General features: G+C 32.4%; 1 non-coding gene across 1 annotated transcript; it reads left to right on the top strand.

The window, feature by feature from the left end:
* Window positions 1-12,021: 12,021 nt before the first annotated feature.
* On the top strand, window positions 12,022-12,094 carry Trnar-acg. The gene has a single exon. It is a non-coding gene; the product is annotated as a tRNA-Arg (tRNA).
* Window positions 12,095-12,466: the final 372 nt, after the last annotated feature.

Raw genomic sequence — 12,466 nt, 5'->3', positions numbered from 1 at the left:
GATCACTAAAAGTGGAGCAATGCTAATTAAATTGGCAAAATGTCCTTTACTTGATAAGATGCACGTAGACAATCGTGTTTGCGATTGTCCATTATAATAATAATATTACGTAAAAAGAATTGTTGATGATCGACTTTTGGTCAATTTCACAATTTGGCAAAAGTCGAAAATATCCATCTGTTCAAGACTCACATAAAACTGACTGCAACAGAATTAATGGCTTTAGTTCTTTTTTTGCGGCACGGAAGATGCCACCTTCATTTGAGCCAAATTCCAAATTTTTACAATAAATTTCTCTACAGAAAGACCTAAATTTATTAATAGTAGTGGTAATCTTTGATATCCGTACTATAAGCCCTTGACTATGTGGCATTTAATATGTGATCCTCAACTATACAGTTCTCTCTTATTCCTCATCACTTGCTGATTTGTTAAAGATATGGAGATGGATAGGTACCGTCTACTTGTCATATATTCAAACACATAACAGCAATATTGGTATATTTGTTCCGGTTTCAAGAGTGGGTGAGCCAGTTAACAGGCACAAGGGACATAACATCATTGTCCAAATGAATGATTTATTATTACTTAAATCACCAATGTCCAATCCAATGGCGAACTGGTGAGCACTTTCCAATCAAATAACCAATTTGCGAGTCATATGAAAAAATTAAGATAAACTTGCTTCTTTTCTCCGGTGTTATTGAAGAAATATATTTTACAGTATAATCAATAGTTATTATATACATAAATACAAACGTAGGCATATAACTGTCATCTAGATGTGTTATAGACAAGGGTAATCCTTTTAGGTCAATCGGATTGCGTTGAATACAACACTCGATCGGTATATTCATATCGTCATATCGATTTGTACATTTTATAATGACAGTAGACGGGAGATTTAAATGCAACTAATTCATATACTAAGTGTGATATTATGTTTTACAATTTAGTAGTTAAAATATTAAGACACATTTTAGATTACCTTCTATAATCAACCTTTAAATAAAGACAACTCAAAATTTAAGGAAGGCATTAGTCTGTGTATATCGTAAATGTCCCACTTCTAGTCAAGTAACCCAATGTCCAAAATACTTGTCGAGACCAATTGTTAATATTTTTCACATAATTTGTCTACGAATGACCTTCAACTCGGTCAATACAGTATTTTTTGGAGTAAAAACTAATCCATTGGTATTAATGCGCTAAGGACATAAGTGGCCAAATTTAATAGGTCACGATTTTTCTCACGATGTTTTCCTTCATCGATGAACACCAGATGGATAATAAACGAGTACTAATTATTAATAAAGGAACTTATAGTTGAATTTTCTCCGCAAAATTTCGCAAAATCCGCAATTTTTTATAAATCCGCGTATTCATGGATTGGTCTATCTCAGTTAAATGAAATCTTATGTTCTATTTATATTTTGATGTTCATAATTTTAAATTAATTTACATAGCTTTCTCCAAGCAACATCGTCACTTAAATTTTAAGATCGTAAATTCATGATAATAAGTTTGTCTGGACCACTATGACTTCTTCGTTGACTCAGGATTTGTCATCCTAGGTATTATTAGATTTCATGGGGTTTGGATTTTCAAATGGTGAGATGGCTTTCGACCAGTTATCAAGGATCGAGTCATCTCTATTATTATAGATCGCCAATTTAAGATTGTAATCCAGAATATCTTTAGTTGCTCTCCTAAGCGGTCTTTACTGTTGTCGGCGTAATCATTTACTATATTTTAGTAGGCCACAACTACACAGTGGCAATAACGACGACGACGATTCTATTGTTCCAGAATAATGACTTAGAATGTTAATTTACCGATACAACAAACTAAAATATCACACAATTATTGGCTTTAAATAATATTTTAAAAAAGTACTAGGATCAATTATTTTAAAAAATATATTTTTTATGCCTGAAATGAAATAGTTCAAAGTTTTTCAATTTATTTAATTAAAGAAAGTTTTTTGTTTTCGCAAACGCAATCACAAAACAAATTCGTTTCAAGATGTTAACAATGGATTCTGTTAATGGATTTCAAATCCACACAGGATTATTCGACTTACATTTATCTTAGCTAATTTATCCGTCACTTTCCTAATACGTAAGCAGATATTGTCTTGTAACCTAAAGCTGTGACACAAAGATGAATTAAGAGCATTTGTGTCATACATAATAAAATTGTCTCGGTGGTCCTGGGTATAAGCTGGGTTAGGCAAATTTAAAATTTATATATGAAAAATTATATGTATACTCCCATGTCTTATAATAGTAATAATGTAATAATAGCAGCCTGTTAATTTCCCACTGCTGGGCTAAGACCTCCTCTTCCTTGGAGAAGGTTAAGAGCATACTCCACCAAGCTGTTCCATTACGTTAAAATTAAACACAGGCAGGTTTTTCAAGGTGGTTTCCGTCACCGCTGAGCTCAAGATGAATTAAAAGCACATTAAGCATATGAAAATTTAGTGATGCCTGCCTGGGTTTGAACACGCAATTATCGAATAAGATGAACGTGGTATAACCACTCGGCCATTCCGTGTCATGGGAAAAATGTATAAGGCTTTGGTTTGTCTTGAACTTTCTTGGATCGTGTTGGATTGCTGTCCGAAAGTTAGAGAGGGAGATAAATTTGGATTACGAGATTCATGATTATAAATAAAAAGATCAGAAGTCAACCAACATTATTACACAAGTAATACTTTTGATGGACTTTCAAGCTTTTGTTACCAAGCAGCAACATGTACTTTTCCAGATCCTAGAGAAACCCTCTCTTTAAATTATTGGTGTGTGTACACCTTATAATATTGTAAAGGCATATTTGAATATGGCTGATAAAATTTTCAGTAACTTGATCGCATAATTATATCGATTAAATCAATTATTCGATTATTACGGTCTACATGTTCTACATTCATGTCTGTTATACTAAATGCCCCAATTTAGTGATATTTAATCTATGTATTGTTCACCAAAAATATATGACACGATGGAATATATCATAGAGAATCTTAAATGAGGACAGGCTTAAATCTGAGGAAGTACTATAAATGTTTCGAGTTATTTCGTGAAAATTATGCAATAGGATAGAAAATTGATTGACAGATTAAGTTATAGAATCTCCCTTGAATCTAAGCAAAAAACCTTGATTTGTAGTAGTTCATTCCTTTTGTCATACTTTGAAAAGTGGTCTTTTACACGTCAACGATAACTTTACAAAGAACAACTGAAATATTTTTAAGCAAATCCCTTAATTGATTTAGAAATTATTAATCTTCCTATTTACCCCTCCTTTAGGCTTATCACTTGTATTAGTGGGTACGACAATAGCCGAAGGGATCAAAATCGATCCTGCGCCATTCGCTAGGCGGCCCGTAAACCATTGCGCTACTGAAGTTCATATATTTATCTTTAAAAATGTAATGATTGGCAGAAGACTTATCATTGGTATACTGGAATACTGTTTAATTTATATTCGATTTTTTCTTTTTTCAATATCACGTTAACAGTAATTCTACCACCAAATGATAAGCAAGCCGACGTAGTTATAGGCGTTATTTGCCCTTCGCGGTGAGTGGTCAATGTGATTCTCACAGTACTAGTGTCTTTAGGTAAAGGTAATCACTTATTATCACGTCACCCATTTTAGCGTTTGTCTTCTATATATAGTATAATATTATTGATTTCCTCTGTATAGACTCTCACTGAGGACATCAAACCGTGATCATATTCCACAATGGATTTGATTAGTTATTTATATAAGAGAATGAGTTCAGACGCAGAGCACTAAGGAAATGGTACCAATAAATTTTGTTTTGTTCAGTTTTTTATTTATTTAAACATATATCTACAAACACAAAGGAACGAAATTGATATTATAACGTTAATAAAACGACAAAAATTTAGTTGATAAATAGTTTCCAGATTCTGCAAGTAGAATATGTTTTAAGATTTCTTGCCAAGGGTCAAATCTATAGTAACTTTTGCCAACATTCATGCATTATTGAGATATCGCAATTTAGAGTTTAAGTGGAATTTATTTTAAAGAAGGTGTTTTATGTTGTCCAAAATATATTACTTTTTTATTAATCTAGACCTCATTTCAAAATGAGATTTATTATGAAATTTCTCATCAGTGAAAAGTTTTATAAAATATTTTAAGTTCTTAAATATATCGATGTTATATTGACTTTGTCCTCAAAAAGGTTTTGAAGTGTACGATATTACGCTTTCTCCATCAATTCGACTTTTTCTTACCTTGAAGAACCTGAGATCTTATATTGAGATCAACCTATTAACAATCTATTAACTTTTATGTATTGTGTTTGTGTGGAAGGACTCTTACTTCACAAATACAAAATATCTATCCCGCTCCTCCTTAAATAACGTTTGGAGCGTCAAGTCTGCCTTTTCTTTTCTTTTATAGTATAGGTTGGCAGACGAGCATATGGGCCACCTGATGGTAAGTGGTCACCATCATCCATAGACAATGACGCTGTAAGAAATATTAACTATTCCTTACATCGTTAATGTGCCACCAACCTTGGGAACTAAGATGTTATGTCCCTTGAGCTTGTAGTTACACTGGCTCATTCACCCTTCAAACCGGAACACAACAATACTAAGTACTGTTATTTGGCGGTAGAATAACTGATAAATGGGTGGTACCTACCCAGACGGGCTTGCACAAAACCCTACCACTAAGAAAATATGTATGTCTTGTATAATATATTTTATTTGTTGGAAAACGTTTAATAAATAATTAAATGGTATACATTGCAGAGTTCACGTTTCGGATAATCGATGTGTTTTGACAGTTCCGAACAACTGTTAGGCTATTCTGTAATAAGAAACTCGGAATTCACATCAGAACACGACCTTGAAATGTCAGAATGTGATGCGAAATTGACAACAGTTATTATAAAATTTACGGGATACAAGAATCACTTTAAGTCAGCTGTCGATATTTCACGAATAAGATACGAAGTGGTTCCCTTTAAATGTAATAGTTATGAGTCGATATCGCATAGAGCGTTTCGTGACATTCACAATTGCGTTTCGTGGTGACAGACGACTTAGTGACGTAGAGAATATCTCTATAAATTTATCGATAAATTATTTTAGATTTACATAAAAATTAATATCATCGACATTTACTATTACTTGAAAAAAAATTGTTTATCTAAATCACGTAACTATTGATGACTATGTATTTCGTAAGATAAAATAATTGAGTAGAATTCTTCTCATTTATTTTTAATTAGATTCCATTTTACTTCGCGTTTAAAAAGAACCGATGTATTGTGATTATGATTTTGTTGAAGTTAAACGAAAAAATTGAAAACTACTTTTTTATTATGCACGTAGTAATTATACTGTAATAATCAGTAATTAATATAGTATGAGGCGTTAATTATAAACATCGCACGTAAAAGACTTTAATTATAGCAAAGCTTATTTATACAAATGACATACATACATAGTCATCGATAGCAATTATTTATGTAAAATTAAATCAATCTACATGCATTATATTCTCATCATTGATAATCCACCAAATTCGCAATGGCTTTACGTATTAGAGGAAGCTCCAATACTTCTTTTCTAGCGGGAGAAGTCTTTGCCAAGCTATGATGCTAGGATGATGCTTTTTTTGGAAGACAATGAACTGTGTTACAAAGCTAATCCCCCGTACGTTCTGTACTTGATTTTGATCGAGTCATATTTTTTTGTCATATTTTTAGGCAGAATAGACAATGGACCACCTAATGGTAATAGGACACGACTACCGATAATCTTTGCACATCTTTGTAAGAAATATTACTATCCATTCATTCCATCGCCAATGTAGAATAGCTGATGCGTGGGCGATAATAACCCAGAAGGGGGTTGAACGAAGCCCTACCACCAAGTAAACTCTACTACATAGACCTGTGTTTGTGCATAATAAGCAATTAGATATCTTGCTTAGACAGCCAATCTATTAATTTAACTGCGTCGATCACACAGAAGGAAATAATTTACAATTCTACCTTTAACACAAGGGGCTATACAGATGACAATTTCGGTACAGGTGCAAAACCGGTGTCTGATTGAAGATAAATATGTTAGTGTGTTTTCTCAGTAACAGCTAAGTGTTCAAGTATAGAGCGATTAAAGTCCCGTGACTTAGAAAGTTCCGAAAACACCAAACAAACAGTGAGAGTTATGAAACCTCAAACACTTATGCCTAATATAACATTATTGAAATCTGATGGTATTCGTAGTTAATCGCCTTCTTTCAAACGTATTAATCAATTTTGCTATGCTTTTTGTATACTTGTAATGAGCATATTCGAGCTGAGATGGCCCAGTGGTTAGAACGTGTGCCTCTTAACCGATTATTGTGGGTTCAAACCCAGGCACCACTATATATATGTGCTTAATTTGTGTTTATAATTCATCTCGTGCTCGGCGGTGAAGGAAAACATTGTGAGGAAACCTGCATGTGTTTCATCCAATTTCTGCCACATGTGCATTCCACCAACCCGCATTGGAACAGCGTGGTGGAATACGTTCCAAGCCCTCTCCTTAATGGAAGAGGGGGCCTTATCCCAGCAGTGGGAAATTACAGGCTGTTACTTTACTTTACATATAATAATGCATTATATGAAGTCTTTCCCGAGACTGGGTTTACAATCTCTATAAAGTTTTGCATACGTAGCCGTTTAACAAGTAAATAGAGAATTTTATTATGGCCATTAAAATAGTTTCCGCGTAACAAGTATTTAAGCGAAACGGTAAAGTATATTGCTTTATGTTAAGGATATAAAACAGATTAATTTCATTTGAAATACAACCGACGTTTAAATAACTATAATAGGTAAAACAAAAGCCACGTTTTATAGTTATTTTATAAGCGAATGCATAGTTTGGGCCATCAAATTTAGAAATCAATTTTGATTTTTTTTTATTATTTTGCTTAAAAATTCCCATGAAGCATACACGTAATGATACGCACAAGACAATATTTTTTTTAACTATTTGATGATCGATAATAGCTCATAAGTTTTATTAAATTGACGTGCTGAATATAGAAGAAAATTTAGTGGTAATTTGATGTTTTACGAACACAACTTATCCTAAAAATATTAAATACAAAAATAATGCCCATTGATAAAATGTTTTTATTTTTTTTACTTTTCTTTATAAATATTCCGAGAAATAAATACAAATAACAACGCATCGACGGTCTACAATATCTGGTAACTTAGTCAATCCAAGAACATACGCACGTTGTAATCGTATATCGTTCACAAAGTGGGTTTCCCGTTAAAGGTTGGAATGGAATCCTTTTTTCCAGACGACTTACAAGCAATATCAGTATTAATAAATTCAACCCGACCTTTATTTGACATAGTTAAGGGTATATCAAATCGTATCATAAAGTCAGGGACTACAACTCTATACGAAAATTGAACATCATTTTTGTACTTTTGTTTTAATAATCTTTACTGAGGAAAACTGGAAGTGTTACCTATTATTATGGACTTATTTATAGGAAATATTTAAATAAGTACTACCAATATAATGAAAAATAGCAGCTCTACAAATTATTTAATGGAATGGCAGCAAGAATGCTAGCAGCCTTTCCCTTTGAATGGTTATTGAATGAAACCAGACAAGTGCGAGTGCGGCTCGCCCACAGATGGTTCTGTACACTTTTGAATATGCTTAATATAAAATTAAACGTACATATAATAAAAACAAATAATTTATGCAAATACTGAATTTAATTCAGATTTGTGAGTGACTGAGAAAATAATGGAAACAGGATTTTTTTTCATTCTACGTCATAAAACGAAAACTTAACACAATAAAAAGCATTGAAAATCTGTTTAAACTTTTACCAATCAAGTATTAACCCCCTATGACATGGTTCTCACAAAACTCAATTCAGATTTCGAACCACCGTTCCTGGAATAATGTTGTTTTTTAATTAAATCATTACAAATGTATAGTTTTCAGATTTTCTCCGATACTTGAGTATAAGACGGTATTACTTGCCAAATTTCATAGTTCTAGGTCAACAGAAAATACCCTATTCTCTCGAGAGTGTCGTGATATTCGATTTTTTGCGGCATAAACGGCCGTATATTTTTTTACGTTAACTTAGTTTTTTTCACAGCTTCAAGAGACTGGAGAGGAGGATATCGTTTTAATTGAAATGACACCTCAGAGATAAGTACCTCAGAGTGTCTTGACAGACAGATGGAAGGACAACAAAGGAATCCAATAAGGATTCCATTTCTTCCCTTTGAGTTACGGAACCCTAAAAATAAACTACATCCACTGTCTTGACTAAATTAAGTATCTGAGGTAGTTCTAAAATATTGCAGTTCTGCTAGAATAGTTAATCACTATTATGTAATACTCTGAAGTTTGTAGAGCGTTGAACTTTGCAATCATTTTAAAAAGTTCTCAAATCTTTAAAGTTCCATTAGTTTCAAAACTTATTCTTTCCTACGGTCTCGTATGTTTAATAAATGAAGATATACCTGTCTGTATGTAAAGTCTGTCTGGCACAGTGTATTAACGTCATTCATTTTAAGAGGAAATTTAGAAATTCAGAATGTATCCTTTATATAACCTATTTAACTATATTTTGTGTATAACATAAAATACACCAAAAGTGTATATTATTCTCTCTTAAGTTTAGAACGAACGAAAAGTATCGAAGATAACACACAGAAAACAGAAATTCATAGTTTCCAATGAAACAAAAGAAAATATAAATGAAATCTCAGTAATTACAATTCCCAGTAAAATAAATATCTATTATCATACTTATTATTAAATTATACAAACAATACAAAATTTTACTATTTATTAAAGAGCATTATCAACGTTGATCAAAAGGCATTACTTTATTGAGTTAAATTTAAGTAGAACCTTTTAATTTCCATCGCGTATAAAGGTTTATTTATTCCTAAGTAAATGGATACCAATAATCATTAGCTATTAAGTTAATTAATCGTTTATTAATTGCTTTCCTATATACTCAGCCTATAACGTAACGCAGACTATCACATTAATATGATGCTATATAATTTTCAATGAATCGCCTGGCTATTAATACGAGCAATAAAATGTTTGTGTACTTTGCTAATAAATAAAATGTAGGCGCTATTAAATAATACAAACAATATTGTATTAATGCCTTTAGATTAATAACTATCATTAAAATATATTCGTATTTGAAGTTATAAATTTTGTAAATTTCTCGTCTAACTGATTAACTTTTATTTTAAAAGGAAATAGAGGTATAAATATGTGATATAATTAGCATTTTCGAATAGAAATTCGAAGATAGGAAATTGATTCTATCTTGTGTTTTATTTATGACGTTTCAATAATTACTAAACCGAATGCGGTTATATAATGTGAAAATTGTACATACAATTTTTCCTCGGATAAACGCTGAATGAAAGAGAGATATGAGAAAAAGACGATAGCGCCCTACTTTTTAATGAGTTTTATATCATAGATAGTAGTCACAAAATATAATAGGAGTCGGATTTATAAATAGAATATTACAGTTCTAATTATTAAATAAAATGTTAATAAACATAATTTGGACAAAAAATTCCCACTGCTGGGCTAAGGTCTCCTCTCCCATTAAGGAGAAGGTTTGGAACATATTCCACCAAGCTGTACCAATGTTGGTTGGTGGAATGCGCATGTGGAAGAATTTTGCTAAAATTGGAATCTTGGAGGTTTACTCACGATTTTTTTGTTCATCGCCGAGTTTTCCTTTACCGCTGAGCACGACATGAATTATAAACACAAATTAAGCACAAGCATATTCAGTGGTGCTTGCCTGGGTTTGAACCCGCAATCATCGGTTAAGATTCATGCGTTCTAACCACTGGACCATCTCAGTTCTGTTTTTTTTTTATGTACTGTGTAACAATTACCGTAAAGTTGTTGCCAAAAATCTGTTATTTATACAACAATATTTTTCTGAAAATCCGTCCATACAAAAGCTTTCGTTAGGAATTGTGAAGTCAAAGGTTAGTTTTAAATGTTTCAGAACTTTTTATTCCCAGAGTTTCTAAAGGTTATTCAAACTTGATAAACAAAAAAGTATAGTTTTTGATACAAATGAAACTGTTTTGGAGCTTTTAATGATGTAAAGAATCTTAAATTATTGTGATAACTATTGACATATATTGTTTGAACTTTTTAAAAAAATAGAAAAGTATATTATATCTATCAATGAAATCTACTTAGATAATCGGGTATCTATTTAAATTCTTACAATTATCAGAAATCAAAATTAATACACGGACACATATTTATTTATTTATTTAAACACGCCAACGGCATAACATATACAGCATTCACAATAAAATCTTAAACATCTAAGTCTTTAATACTAATATGTATGACACTTAGAGGCGTGTAGAACATGCAAAAAATTTACTTTGTATACAGATCTATATGTATATTCATAATTTGAATTTAGTCTGATTTTTACAAGAAGTTATATAATAGATAATAGGGACAAACACTTATGTAAAGTAAGTGTTAACATCTAATTAGGCAATTTTTTCTATCAAAAGTGCACGAAACTGGCTGAGTCCAAGGGAAAAAATATCTCTAGTTCGTTTGTGAGCCATGTATTAAATGTGCTACATGCGAGGTATTGGCGATCCTTTACCAAACACAGTGATACGAAAGGGTGGCTGAAACGTGGAAATTGGATGCCGAGGAATCATATATGGTATCCTAAATTTTAAAAGTTCTAGAAAGTTCAATTTAAAAAAATCAAAAATACTTTAGGTTAGAAAAGCAAAGCTGATATTAAACAATCACTTTTATTATAGTACAGAATCCCTGGTCCATTTTTTCACTTGATTACTACCTATCCAATGTTTCGTGAGTAGCGTTCATTATGATGAGAAGTCCAAAAATTTCCTCTACGAAAACTCTTGATTGTAGTAGCTAACCGAGGTAATAAGGATAAATTATGTCGATTTGATGATGCTTAAAAATGTACTACTAACTGTTTTTTTTATCTCAAAATAATTATTTTAATTGAAAAATATTTGTCCTAGAAAATGTATGATTTGATCAAGGAAGCAATATTTAAGATTACAAATATCGTTAGGTTACAGTCTATCACGAGAGTCGAAATATTGTGAACCGCGAAATGTGATTGCAATTTAGATTATGATCTATCTCGCGCAATTGTAAAGAAATAGAGATAGACATACAATTTAACACTAGAAAGACGGCAAAATACTCTTACCAAGAAAGACGGCTAGGGGTCAAATGACCCCACGTCATAATAACAATGTATTTAATATGTGCAATGAGCATTTGATTGCAAATATGTTTGTAATTAAATTTGTTTGTAATTAAATTAAATGATATTAGAAGTTGCTCTGTCATCATTATCTATACTTCTATACGAATATTATAATTGTGAAAGTAACTCTGTCTGTCTGTTTTCGCTCTTTCCGATCAAACCAATGAAATGAATTTGATGCAATTTGGTGATCAGCAAACTTGAACTCCAAAGAAGGACATATGCTGCTGTATATTACGTGACAACCAAACCCCTAAAACGCGAACGAAGCTGCGGCGACGATTAGTTACAAATTCATTTAGCAACAAATGCTATCAGACCACAGGTGGCAAAAATGCGTGACTGTGCTGCGCTATACCTTAATATTAAGGGACTGAGCTGTTGTGGTTACTGGTACACGTGATACGGACCTTTTGGGTCCGGGGCCAAACTTTAAAAAACCCTGATCAGAATGACCCTACTTGCCTCGTCACAACCACTGGTGTGTAGGTGCGCACGATCCACTTAAACATTTATGCAACCGCAGAACATAGACAGCTACTGTAGAAGTAATCATTGCTGTAAGCTTGACTCGTTTTCACAAGTATGCCAGAGAAGAATAGAGTAAATAATGTGCCAATACCAAATCCAAATTACGATCCTACAACCATAGGCCCTGTGGCGCAATGGATAACGCGTCTGACTACGGATCAGAAGATTCCAGGCTCGAATCCTGGCAGGGTCGCTTATAGTATTTTTTACAGATGAATTGATAAATCATGTCCTCATATTCTGAGCCCCAATAAAGTTACGTAAGTTCATTTGAAAGAAAGAAATTTGTCGTGATATTCCCTCAGTAACGTTTTGTTAATTCGTACAAATAAATAACTAATAGCAGTGGTTCGAATCAGTCTGAAATAGAGTCATTTATGAGATTGTAATGTTATCCATTTCCTTAGATTTTATGTACGTCGTAACCATCGTTCCAAGAAAAGCGCAAATCACGCTCATGGCATCACATTGAAATAATGACAATCAAGAAATGAACAGCGTTAAGGCGTGTCAGGATTTACAATCCAATTCATCACAAAAAAATCTACGAGTTCCTGAATGAAAA

Source organism: Vanessa cardui, chromosome 7 (assembly GCF_905220365.1).
Source record: "Vanessa cardui chromosome 7, ilVanCard2.1, whole genome shotgun sequence".
Taxonomy (NCBI): domain Eukaryota; kingdom Metazoa; phylum Arthropoda; class Insecta; order Lepidoptera; family Nymphalidae; genus Vanessa; species Vanessa cardui.
This window is presented reverse-complemented; position numbering and strand designations above follow the sequence as displayed.